Below are 14,236 nucleotides of genomic sequence, written 5' to 3' on the forward strand. Positions count from 1 at the left end.
CTGCCAGACAGACTGCTGAAGTCACTTTCTCCCCCTCCTCTTTCTTTCTTTCGCTCTCTTTTTCTCTTTTCGCTCCCTCTCACTTTCTATTCTTATTATAAACTGAGGGGATGAAACAGGCTTTATATGTAAAACGATCCCGAATGGTTCCTTTGGGTGCTGCTGGGTGGCTCACACGGGCCGGTCGATGCGAAGACTGAATCCAGGCCTAGTTTGGAGAGCCAAAGAGTCTCTCCAGAGGGAGCCCCAGCCTCGAACATACGGCTTGTACCCCAGCCCCAGCCCCAGGCCGAGAAAGAGGGGTGTCTGCAGGCCCTTCCAGGGGGCTGGACTGATGGGAAAGAGCTGGCAAGTTGACCAAGGAAAACTAACTCCTTCCTTAAGCTGCTTTATGAAGGCCTGGCAAACGTGCAGAGAGCAAAGAAAGGCGGCAGAAGAGAGGGAAAAAATAGAAATGTACAGTAAGAGGCGGGATAAAAGTATGAAAAGTGTCCCATCCCCTAAAGTCAGCGTAAGGGCACTCCTGTGTCCCAGTCACCTCTTGTCACTTTGTGGGGTCACAGGGTTTAAGCAGGACTAGCAGCACACCCCAGCAAACATAGCCATAAATCTGCATCATTAGGCCCAACACAAGGCAACACAGAGGCTATAATGCTAGAATGTAAGCTCTGTTTGAGTGCGTTATAACTTGGCTACTGATACCTGAACTGCCTCCACCCTTAATGCTAACACACTCATTGATAAATGGACTAAAGAGACGTAAGGACGATAACTCAGTGACAGAGTTACACAAAGTTTCTACGAACCAGATGTCAAAATGTCTGAATTGCTCATTGCTGGCTGGACTGTCAGTCCCATAGTGTGTCTTTAAATCATGAGCTTGAGTTAATAATATTGATGATCCACAAGAATCACAGTTGCCTCGATGTTGTATTCAGCTTGTATAATAGCCAGGTGACCACAGCTCCTTACTGACGTCGTACCACTGCAGCCACTTTGAATAATCAGCCAGGCTGAGTCATTGTGTTAACTGACTACCTTTGGAAAACAAAAGGAACACCTTAAAAACGCAGCTCTGCGGGCCTTGCCCATTGATCCTGGTTTTCCATGACGTGCATCCGTCTCTACAGCCTCTTCTTTGCACACACACGCGCGCGCACAAACACACACAACCGCCACTTATTGGAATTCAGAGTGGGGCCCAGGTAGGGGAAGCTTTGCCCATATATGAACAGAGCAGGAAACAGGCCAGGTGTGTGTGGTTAGTACACCGTTGGAACGAGCGTTCTTGAGTACACAAAAAAAACGCACACATACACAGAACGCACATACGCACACAAACACTCTTAACGGGCTTCTTCTGTGGTGCGTGTACCCGTAAACCAAACTGCACTTAGCCCTGTGACGTCTCAGTTATGCCGCTAAGCTCTTAACTCTACAATCTGCCTGTGAATGACAGACTTGTGTGAGTGACTTGTTGCTGTATAAACAAAGACGAGTCATGCGAAAAGGAAAGTAAGGAAAAGAAAAGGAGGAATGAGTCAAGTGATATTTAGATTGTTCTTGTGCTGCTTAACTCGGTTAAAGTTACATAACTCTGTCGATGTCGGAATAACTATGGTATGTCACAACATCTTACTTCCTGACACCAGCCTGTATGCGTGTGTTTTTATATTACAGCGAAGAATGTGGTTCAAACTAAAACCTGCCACTGATGACTTATGGCTTAACTCCCCTCAACCTCTCCCACCACACTGAATCATGTGCATCAGCCACCTTTCATTATCCAGACCTCCATGCGATGACTCAATAAGATAACTGACAGAGTGGTAGCATGGACACTTAACACTAACAAGCTGGTCATTTAGTGCTGACTGCTGCATGTGCTCTACTCCACCACCTCCACCTCCGCTCATTCTTGTGGGATTTACACAGAACTGCAGCCACTCGATTTTGAGAACTGAAAGCAAAATAAAACAATAAATAAAACATAAAGCTGAAGGTTATGCTTTCAATAATCAATATACCATTATATCCATCAATTTGACTGAGCGTGTCGAAAGATTAACAGCTCTCTCCAATGCCATCCAACATCATCACTTGCTTGATGACTTTATTTTACATCATAATAACAATAACAGGGGGAAAAGTCACTTTACAAATTCAACAGTAGCTGTTTTATCCTCTTTACTGTGGTTTAGATTTGTAGAAAATGACCAATTGTAGCTTTAATGAGACATCTTCCTCGTTTGAGTTTCTAAAATTTCAGCAAACGTATTAAATACAAGTTAATATAATTGAACTCTTCCTGCAATTTTTGGGGCAATTACCATCCTGCTGAAGCCTGCCCCAGCTTACACGCGCGTATAACCCACACAGGCCACCAGTGTATCATGCTTTGACTGTCTGTTACAGTATTGTTTTGTCTGTAACCTTTGTACTGCTGTCTTGCAGTATTTCATAGCAGGAAAACATAAATTACACTTCATATACATACATGTATATCTATATATCTAGTCCATTTTGTGCTTACTTCATAATAATAATTATATAAAAAAAAAGAGATTGAAAATAATTAATAATTGTAACTTTTCACACATGGTCTGTTAAACCTGAAAGATTTTGCTGCAGGAGCATGACTAGCCTGCTCATCTGCTTCCTGCCAAGTAGGACAGGGCAGGGTTCATTCTGTAGGCAGAGTGATAAGGCAGAGGGCAGATTCCATGCTAATCTCTCCCATCAAGATTCCTGTGATGCATCTCACCGCTGATCTTCCTTCTATCACACACTTGCGCCGGAAATGCAGCCTTGATAAGCACTGATAGATCCTTGCGCACCATCATGACAGTTTACGGCTGGTTTCTTATCACCACTCCTCACTCTCTCTCTATATCGTGCTCTCTATCACACACACACATGAACGCACACACCTACACACCTCCTGGTGCCATAAACAGTTGGAGAGGGACAGACAGTGTTGTGGGGAATTCAAGGAACTGTGGTAATCTTTGTTAGAGCTAAAAGAGCGTGATGCAGTAAAACAAAGAAACAGAGCAGGGTGTGCATGCTGGCAGGTGCTGACATGGTGATGCTGGGTATGGACTCTCTGTTACCACACACACCCACACACACACACACACACACCACCCTGTCCTTAATTCAATCATTTCAGTCAATGGCAGGTAGCACTGAGAGCTAACTGCAGCCCCTATTCCAGCTGTGTTGATCATAAACTGCTACAATATCTCAACATAGTGACAGTGTCTCTTCTTCAAATGTATGCTTACTCAATTTAAATTGATTTCCAAATCTACTCTTTTTCAAATAAATGGGGAATTTGTTTCTCTGGCTTATCCGAGCGATTCTAAATGGAGCATCATTACGTATTAACTCTGGAGACCTGCCCTCTTATTACATGACATGGAGTAAGAGTAATGTTGGTTTGAGAGAGCGTCGTCTTAGTCAGAGAGAGTGGGAGATAATTTGAAGAACAACAGCTGGGCAGAGAGCCACAACTTTAAAAAGCCACGGTTTTAAGACATACACACACACACACACACACACACACACACACACACCCCACTGTTCAGCTTGTGACTAAGCCCCCTTAGACAAACACATGTAACCCAGAACTGCTAGCACAGCTTCACACAACCTCTAAAACACTCTCTCTGTGTCTCATACACTCCCAAACACACACACACACACACAAACAGACACATACACACACACACACACACACAGACACATGGACACGATACATATACTCATGCAGCGGCGCTTTAAAAGGTGGTAACCAGGAGAGACCGACAGCGAAGGGCAGCATGAATCTAAACATCAAGTCCCAGATCTGCAGTCATCAGTCGTCACGCCCCACTCAGCCAATCACATCAGATGCCTGCCATGTCCATTCATAAAGAAGTCACACTGCGCTGTCCGTGCTGTATGATATTGTATCGCCCTCCCTCCCTCCCTCCCTCCCTCACCCCCTCCTCCCCCCACCCACCCAGTTCATTCATGCCCTCTGTCGCTGAGCAGTAGGAGTGGACTGTGCTATCTGTGTCAAATGAAATGTGTGGGGGGTGGAAGGTGGGAGGGTGGTGATGGTGGGGGAGGTAGACACAGCGTGACTGAAGCACAGAGAGAGGAAGTGGTGCCTCTGAACAAAATTTTTTTTTTTTTCTGTATTAACCACAAAGACCTATTTTTATCACATCTCTACAGCGTCTTTACTGAGACATTTTCATATAGAACTCTGTCACGGCACGCAGGTTATTACAGCACTGACGATAGTACATACCATACATTGTGAGTCCCTTGTACAGTAATCCCAGCCATAGTAAGTAAGTCTCGCAGCAGAGTGTGAGCCAGACAAGTTGACTATGTAACAGTGAATCAGCTCTTCTGTAATGTGATCACATTGTGAAGTAACGCTCACTCCACGACAAATGACCATTCAAACTCAGAACAGTCCACGACCTGACAAGCTGAACCTAATGGTTCACCGGCTTTAAGGAAAAAAGATGGGTCATGTGACTCTTTTTTTTCTTCCCCAAAATTAAGCCAATATCAGAGCCTCCTATTCTCCCTCTCAGTTTCTGCTCAGCCTATTAAGAATCTGGGAGCAGTTTCTCAACCTTAACTTGTAACATATGATATCCATCAACAGCAGCAGCTCTACTTTCTGGGAACCTATTTCCCCTTTCTTTCCTTTTTTTTTTTTCTCTTTCTTTTTTCACTTACCCGTCTGGGTGAGAGTCGTGTTTCCTCCCGGCGAGTTTGGAATGAGGGAACCCCCGAGTTTCTTTTTCTCTTTAGGTTTTTCTCCATTTCTGGGTGTCCTTTGCTCTGTCCCTGCTTCAAAGTGGGAATCCGGGTTCCCCTTCACTTTAACTCTGCTTGGTCCATCAGAGAGAAAGAGAGAGGGAGAGAGAGAGAGAGAGACGCTATTGGGTAACGACTTCTCACCCACGTCACTGTCCACGGCTGTTTGGGCAAGTCACACAAAACTTGCCGGAGCTCAACTCCTAAAAGATTTCATCCTTACATGTCTCCTCATCTCTTTCCCTGTCTTTTTTCCTCCTCCCGTTGCATTCTTCTGAGTGTAATCAGTAACAGGCTTAAAGTGACAGCAGCAGCACTACATAGCCGGCTCACACACACACATTTTCTCACACAACCACACACACTGACACACTCACACACACACAGACAGTTTGTGAGGCTCCCTCTGGGCTAAAGGTGCTTTCCCAGAGCTCTGGAGACACTACAGCCGTTAAACTCCCTATAAGCCCCGCCAAAGTTGCGCTATCACATGTTTCACGGCAGTCTCCCTCGCTCCTCTCTCTCTTTCTCTCACCCTTCACCCTCCCTTCTCTCCCTCAGCCCCTGACAGACACTGTTGGACATACTCTCTCACACACACCGACCGACGCTGCACTCTTATAGTGTGGCTGTTAAAGAGGGGGCTGAGCCATTGCTGCTGAGGGCAGTGTCCTGTTACACAGCTCTCAATTGAGGTTAGAGCGAGGGCATCCATTCAGAAAAAAGAGAGGAGGGAAGAGGGAGGGGGAGAGGGAGGAGGAAAAAAACGAAGGGCAGTCTCTCTCAGTCTCTCTCTCACTGCATTTGTGTGTAAGAGTGTGTGTGTGTGTGTGTGTGTATGTGTGTGTGTGTGTGTGTGTGTGTATGTGCCGGTAGTCTTCAAAAGCAGGAAACTCCCCTGCCAGAGATTTCGGACGTCTTTAGAAAGGGACCCGTCTCTAAATAAGGGAAAGGAGGCAGGGACATAAGCAGTGGCCCCCCCACACTGAAAACACACACAGCGGTCACAGTAGAGGGGTCTTTATGACTTCCAGCCATGGTGGCAGCACTTCACTCTCCACCCATGCACACAGACAACCACATAAACAAAAAGGCTAATATACGAGCATCTTGTGTCAGCTGCACTGGAGATTTCGGTGCTGCGGTCGATCACATGCAAAAACAATAAAATAAAGAATTTGGTGTAAACGTGATTGAAATGACATAGACTGCAACCACAAAGAGAAAGTACCTGAGTTTACAGGAATGGATAGACAAAAAATAAACAAGTGGTGACCACAGTCACTAAAAAGAAAGTACCTGAGTTTACAGAGGAAATCCCTAACACGGGTTAACACTGAGAGAGCCGAGGACAGCCGAAATTATGAAATGGACAGAGGTCATTACCATGTGTTGACCGCTAACGGGGAGCACCTCACCTTTAATCCTGACCTGAAAATGCCCTCACCCTCACCCTGCTCTCCTCACCCGCTTTTCTTGGATCCCGGTTCTCACCTACATCCTGCTATTTTACACTTCTATTCTCTGCCACAGAAAGTACGCCATCCCGACCAACCACACCTATCAACAGTACGGTCCTACCCCACCCTGCCCCACCCTTCCCTCCTCCCTCCTGGGGTTTGGGGCGAGGGTGGGCTGGGGTTTTGAATGGGAGTCTCAAACTGCAGGAATTGCATAGTTGGTTTGTTACTCACAGGAGGCCATGTGACTCATCAAAGGCCATGCTGCACCCATGCTACACTCCCGTTACACGTATTGTAGTGCACAAACATGCACTGTAACCATGCACTCTCACACACACACAGGCTAGTCTGTGGAACTGGAGAGTTGCCTTTGTCAGGCTCCATTCATAACTTTTTAAATAACCTCTGTGAGTCATGTAACTGGTTGGGTGAAGTAATAATTGACCTATATACACACTTTCTAACTGTGTATTGCCACCCCTAAGAACAATCTTTTTGGCCAGTGATCCCTTACTACAAAGCAATGTTTAATCCACTGATTGCATTTTATGAGAAGTTATGTTCTCCTCAGCATGTAAAATGTTCTGTATGTCCCATGAAAATATTATTAGAAAAAGTCAAAACGGAGCAATTGATTTTTCTTGCATCCCACCCATGTGACTGTCAAGTGTGGAACCTCTGACTCAGATCATCTTCTTGTGCAGAATAACATTATGAATACATAACTAGGATTGATACGACTCATATTTTCTGTTAGTAAACACAAAAAAAAAAAATGAAACTGAAATGCCGATTCCTTATTTCTACTCTCAATTAAATATTTTGTTAAGCCAACATCTCTACAATCTCTACAACAGTGGACAAACTAGACATCATCATATGACATCCAGAACAGCTTCTAAAGAGGTTGTTTTGTTGACTGTTTAACATCATCTGTCTTTCCATGTCTAACCATGTTTTACCATATTTACATCCAGCAGTAACTTTGACCGACTCATGGGTGGGTAGAGAGTGAGTGGGTGTGGGTGAATCACAGCCTGTCGTGTGTCGGACCAGTGAATGGGTTTCTGTGTGTTTCTCATTGTGTTCAATGGTCGCAGCTGAGTCCCGGCAACAGGATGGGCTCGAGAGTGGGATGACTCAGGGTGAGAGTCGGCTAAATGACTCCAGACCTGCCAACAGACGGCAGCATTAACCTGTAGTAGTCAATACAAGGGTTTACACACAGAACTCCATCTGCCTGGCTTCACTATCTACTCTTGTTTGATGTGCTGAAATAACATAGATTATTCTGTTATGTATTTCTTTTTTTCAGGTTGTTCTGAAAACAACTTTAGTTCAACTGTTCAGTTTGGCATTTACTGTTCTGAGCCAAAAGCAGCAATGTGACAGATTACTCTTGATCTTGTTATTCAGCTGGGGACAATGACTCACTGGGAGCAAAATATTATTTTTCATATTTCATATGAAAATGATAATAGTGCTGCTGTGACTATCCTGACAAATTAGCAATCTATAATTATTTGATCATGAAACAAAATAAATTTGGGTGTGTACCTATTTGTATTTTCTGTATATTTTTTTAACAGTACTCTTTTAACATTAAATTTAAAACATAATCAGAAAAAAACTCTTTCTGTATGATTTAATATTAAGATCTGAGATTTATTTAGGTGCAAGCAATGATTATTTAGTGTGTGTGTGTGTGCGTGTGTGTGTGTGTGTGTGTGTGTGCGTGACTTGTTGCAATTTCAAAATGGCATTGTTCATATCATGTAGCGGCAGTTTGACATTAAAGTCAGTTTTAAAGAGTAAAGTTTCACAGTAACTGAGAGTTTTGCCATTTTAGAATGTGACTCAGTCTATTGTGGGCACAATTTGAACACCGCCTGCTCGCTTTCTCTGGTGGATACAAGGGCGGAGATCCTTTCCTTCATATAGTCACACACACACACACACACACACACACACACACACACACACACACACACACACACACACACACACACACACACACACACAATGGATATTGCAGTGGAAAGGAAGCTGGGGATTCCTGAGATTCCTGTGGACAAAAAGGTGTGAACTCAGGCAGCTGAGCAGCCTGGGAATTCTGCTGGGTCGGTGTGAGAGGCAGTTTAATGGCTGACCAGAGTTGCTGGTGACACAGACAGAGATTTTTTTTTTAAGAGCAGGTGAGATAAAGTCAAATAATTTAAACAACAGGGGAGGCAGAGTGTGAGGTTCAGAAACAGTCACTACAGTCTAGAGGCTGTTTGTGTAGGTGTATCGCTTGCCAACACATGATCATTTATAGTATTAATCTATAAAGCAACACATCAGCACATCTGCCTTAGGTGTTTTTCAGTTGCATTTTTTCTGCCCATATAAACATGGATAGGGAGGCAGTGCTCGAGAATGGTAGTGAGAAACAGCGAGACAAACAGTCACAGCAGCTTCCGTGCAATTGTCAAAAAAAGTTTTGAAATGTCTCAGTGCAGTGAAATGCACACATAGCAGATTTTCACCAAGTTAAGTGAGGAGAATACATTCTCTTCCTGAATGTACAAAAAATAAAAATAAGAAAAAAACAAGAAAATTGAGATTTTTTTTTCTCCAAAACTGGTTAGTACTTGACAAGTTGTTGTGCTTTAGTGTGAGTCATGTTTCAAGCACTCATTGAAAAACTGACAATATTTTAAAACACCAAAAAAAATGGCCACACAACAATGATATGTATGTTACACAAGGGGAGAGCAATTGATAACACATTTCTGGGCAGGTATGATATTTCCTAGTATGTAGATTTGCCACAGACACACACACACACACACACACACACACACACACATACACACACACACACACACACACACACGCTATTAACTGTAAATACAACCATTTGTTTTTTCAGCCCTAGTGTCTGCAGGTCTTCCTCTCATCTTCCAGCCTCAACATCCTTCATAAAATAAAATAACTAGCAGGATCTCAGGACAAAATCAATCTGACAGCATAAGCACATCCACTGGCTGCTGCTCACTGAGCTCACTGAGCTTACTGCTGCAATCTCAAAGTAATAACTGAACTGACTGAAGCGATGTATTATCAACATTTTTATTAACTCACATCTTTTCTTATCTGGAATATGATGGGTGGACAGTAAAAGAACAGAGATTTTTTAGTAACAATGAAAGTGAGGGGGATGAAAATGGCATTTTGAGAAGTAAATTAACGCCTTCCTTGTCCACAGGCATATCAGAAAAACCTTATTTCAATTTTTCAAGAAATTTGTTTCCATGCCTAAAATTTCCACATCAAGCAAGCATATTAACATTACTGAGGAATGTTTTAAAATAACAATATTACATCCAAATGAATTCTGAATTAGGCAGTAACAATGATGAAAACACACACAGGCACACACACACACACACACACACACACACACACACTGACACTGCATGGAGAGTTTGTCATAGATGCACCTGTCTGTGCTCCGACTGAAACGCTCAGCCAGTGATGGACAAGAACAGACGTAACAGCGACGTCATTTCATTCACTGAAATGGCCCATACAAACACACACACATACGCACACCTCGGAAGACATGCATTCAAGCATTCAACCAACCATGGACAAGAGACGAAAATATGACTCCGGTGTGTGTGTGTGGCATGATCTACACTGACTATATTAGGCCAGTCTGTTTCTAGCAAGGGGGAGACAGTGAGCACACAGATACAACTGTGATGTCACAGTCACGCTGGGGAGGCATGACTCCATGTCTTATCTCTGTCCACTGTGCTTGTTCTACATCGCTTTGCCCTGCCTCTCTCTCTCTCTGTGTGTGTGTGTGTGTGTGTGTGTGTGTGTGTGTGTGTGTGCACGCGCTTATTACCCTGTGATAACCCCACACTTCTGATGACACACAGGGATACCTCAGCAGCCCTGGTGACAGACAAGCGCCTCTAAGCGAGAAACATTCAGAGCAGCTTGAGTTGTGATGCGCTTTGGTGATGCTTGAATTTTCCATTACTTATGAAAGTGTGTCTAATTACATCTCACATACACATGCCTCCATTGTGATGCAATGGTTAAGCTATATAAAGTAATAGCTGTCATAAAAGTAGTATTAGTAACAGCAGAACTATTAAAGGATAATATTAGTCTGTTGCATCTTGGGTCCAAATCATTTTTGTTATGATTGTGCACCAAAAAAAAGTAATTGCTTAGATGTGGTGATGTTTTAGTTGTAATTTATCTTCTGCTTTCATTTTATTTTCCAATTACATTACAATATTGTTTACAACCTGTGCTTTGCTGTGTTTCCAAATCTCAGGAACTGACTTTATGACTACAATGTTATTAATACCACAATATAAATGTACTCCTTACTGAATTTTACTCAAGTAAAAGTAAAGACGCATTATTACCAAAATGCACTTAAAATGTCAAGAGTAGAAATTGTATGAAATTATGTGATTATTATTATTGTCATATTTATGTATAAGCAACAATTAAATACAAAGCATCATATTTTATAGGATAAATATGAAGTAATTATAGAAGTGAAATAAATTTAGTGGACTAAAAAGCACAATATATATCAATACTGGAGTGAGAGTACAAAATAGTATAAAATGGAAAAAATAAAGACCCTAAAAAAAAGTTACATTCCACCACTCTTTATTATATATAACAGTTAAATAAGACCTGAATTGTAATAAATTATTTAGTTGTCAGAATGTAGTAAAATAATAATGATAGGAATATTTATTGCTATTTATCTAAAAAAAAAACCCAACATCATAATGGACCAGTGATACTGAAATCAAATGTCTGACTGTGTCAACATTGTGTGATTCATGCTGTAAAGATGTATTATGTATGTGTTTGTACTGGTAGATATTGCATGACAGCAGTGTGACTCCTTTAAAGGACCAGTGGGGCGCTCCACCCTGTCATCCCTCTCCTATCCTCCTTTCCTCTCTGTCCTCCCCTTTCCTCTTCCTCTTCCTTTCAGAGGTGTCAGAGGAAAAACAGCTTCAGTATGAGACACGCTTTCTCTCTCTCTCTCTCGCTCTCTCGCTGTCTCCCTTCCACAACCACACAACGTGGGCTATGTGAAGGCAGTGACTGTGCCACTGGCTGGCCCACTCACAGGATATAAGAGCTGTGAGCCCTGCCAAGCCGGTGAGGGGTCACACTGTGGAGAATGTGTGTGTGTAATAAGATGCAGCGCGTGTGTGTGTTTTTGAGGATGACTGTGTCACACATGAGCTCTCCTGCTGGCTGGTGGCTGTCTGAGCAGCAACACCAACAGCAGACGCCCTCATCCTGATGCTACAGGGCGGAGAGGGCTTCTTGTGAAACATTCCACTCTCCCCCCACCGCTCGGACCAGCGTTTCCTGTTCTCACTTCCCTGTCCTTCCCTTGCCATACCTCGCCTGCCTTTCTTTCGCATGTCCCACCTCCGCTTCGCCTCCACACGCCAATGCTATCCTGCAGTATTTCCCACCACCCCATCTACCGCCACTCCACACCCCAGGGCCGGTCCCCTGGCTCCAGCCCCGACGCCCCAGACTGGTGGACTCCCTCTGGGTTTCCTGGAGAACCACCTTCCATTATCAGAGCAAGTGACCCAGCCCAGAAACACCGCTGCTGCTGCTGCTGAGCTCATAGGGTCACTGTGACCATGAGCCTGACTTCCATCTCTGGGGATAGATTGATCTGTTGTTCAATCAAATAACTTTTATAACGATTATGTATTGATTGAAGTTCTGAAGCTTCAGAGGAAGCAGTGTAATGAATGACACCTGCTTCACCTTCTCTTAAGAAGCTACAAACCTAACCCCAATAATTCAATTAAGATGTATTTTAATGGACAGTTTTGTTGTCCCAAACGACAGAAAATGAATAATCAATGAACTGTTTAAGTAATTTTTCAAGCATAGACGCCAAACATCATTCAGCATCTCAGTTGTGAGGATTGGCAGATTTGTTTCCAATATCTTTGTGTTTTGGACTCTCGGTCAGCCAGAACCATCAATTTAAAGCCATTGCATTGGGTTCAAGGATATTGTTACACCATTTTCTCAACCAAACCATTAATACATGAATAAAGAAAATAATCTGACTAATCAACAATGAAATAATGATTAGTTGTAAGCCTAATATAATTACTGTTTTACCCTACAAACGATTCAAAAGGACAACACTTTCAAATTCAGTCAAAATCTATCTGAATTAATTCCAAAAACCGTATAAATCAAACCTTCACAAAGTTTGAGGAGTCCCCTCCATATCACCAGACTCACAATACTGTGTGTCATTATAGAGAGTGACTTATCACCTTTTAGCAGCAGTTTTACTCATAAGCACTCTTAATTGAGAACATTGAGAAATTATTTTGCAATAATCTGAGTTAATAACACACTAATCCACACAGTCTGTAATGAAAACCACATACGCGCAAGCTCAACACAAGAATCTTCTCATTAAATAATATCAATGCTTATTAACCCAGCACAATCACTGACGACGAACGCTCCCTCTCACTTATGACTAATGGACTATGCATATGCATGCACAAGTGTGGAATGTGAGCATGTCATTCACAGGAGATTAAATGGACATACAGCACGGGGTTCTGTTTTCTCAGCTTCTTCTTTCAGAGAGCAGACAGAGTGAGAAAGAGCAAGTGGTTCCAGCAGATGGGGCTGGGCCTGATATGGCCATCTGTCTGAGACTTGCAGGAAAATGAGAAACCTGGCTGGGACTCCATGAAGCAGACCTTCTCTATACTGTAGTTATACATGAAGATTTAAGTCTAAACCATACAGTAATGTGGGAAGTTGCAACGCTGCTACCAACAGTGATGTTTGAATAATTATAAACCTGCATCACAAACATACAAAACAAAGCAGAGATGCAAACATCATCCAGACATCCTCTGTCTACTGTACTTCCTAACCATGTCTGCAATCTTGTCAGCCATCGGCTTGTCAGAAAGTGTGTTTTTCTCTTTGACATTTAGACTGTTTTTCTCCACCGTCTCTATCGATGAGCAATTTCAGCAGTTACTTCTTCTCTCACTGATTCTCGAGGATCAGTACACTCTTTGTGAAAAAAAAAAACTTTACTTTCTTCAAATGCGGGCAGGGAGAGGAATCTAGCAGTGTGTTTCTTCCCTCAGCAGTCTCTTGTCTGGGGGTCTGCAGCTGGCTGACTCACAGCCCCGGCCCACTCTTCCCTCCCACTCCTCCCTCCCACTCAGCCCCAGCCGTACCCCAGCGTGGGAGGCAGCGCAGCCCAGGACCAGAGCCTCCGGCTGGGCACACACACACACACAGCCAACACAGGCCCACGGCTCTGGAGCTTTGGCTTTCATTCCCCTCACCCACACAGAAACAAAAACACACACTACACACACTCCCTACCCACATGCAGTACCCACACTGATTTTAGAGCACCTCTTTAATGATGTCATGTGCCTTACATCTGAAGGGAGCAGAGGCAGGGGAAACACGTGGGAGTGTGTGGGCACATGCTGTATATGTGTATGTGTGTTTGTGTGTGAATCATGCTGCCAGATTTTTTTTTTTGGTTAATATTGAGTATACTAAAATGTTTCATGTAGACATGTACTGTTGGCTACTGTAAGTACAGAGCTTTTAGCACAGCTGAGCTCAGTCGGCTGTAGTAAAATCACAGCTACAGGCATTGATTTTCAACATCTAAGAAAAGGACACTGATGAGTATGATGAAAGGTCTTTACTTGTATCAGATGCATTGGGAAGTGTAGGATTTTATGTCAAAATATTGATCTAAAACATCAATACTTGCACTAACTAGGTGTTGCCCAGAGCAAAAATCCATTAACAAATAGCTCAGTTTAACAAGGACCTGATTTTGACAAGGAGAACCTCTTTTCCTCTGCCAGGGTTAA

This window comes from Scomber japonicus, chromosome 11, assembly GCF_027409825.1.
Source record: "Scomber japonicus isolate fScoJap1 chromosome 11, fScoJap1.pri, whole genome shotgun sequence".
NCBI lineage: Eukaryota > Metazoa > Chordata > Actinopteri > Scombriformes > Scombridae > Scomber > Scomber japonicus.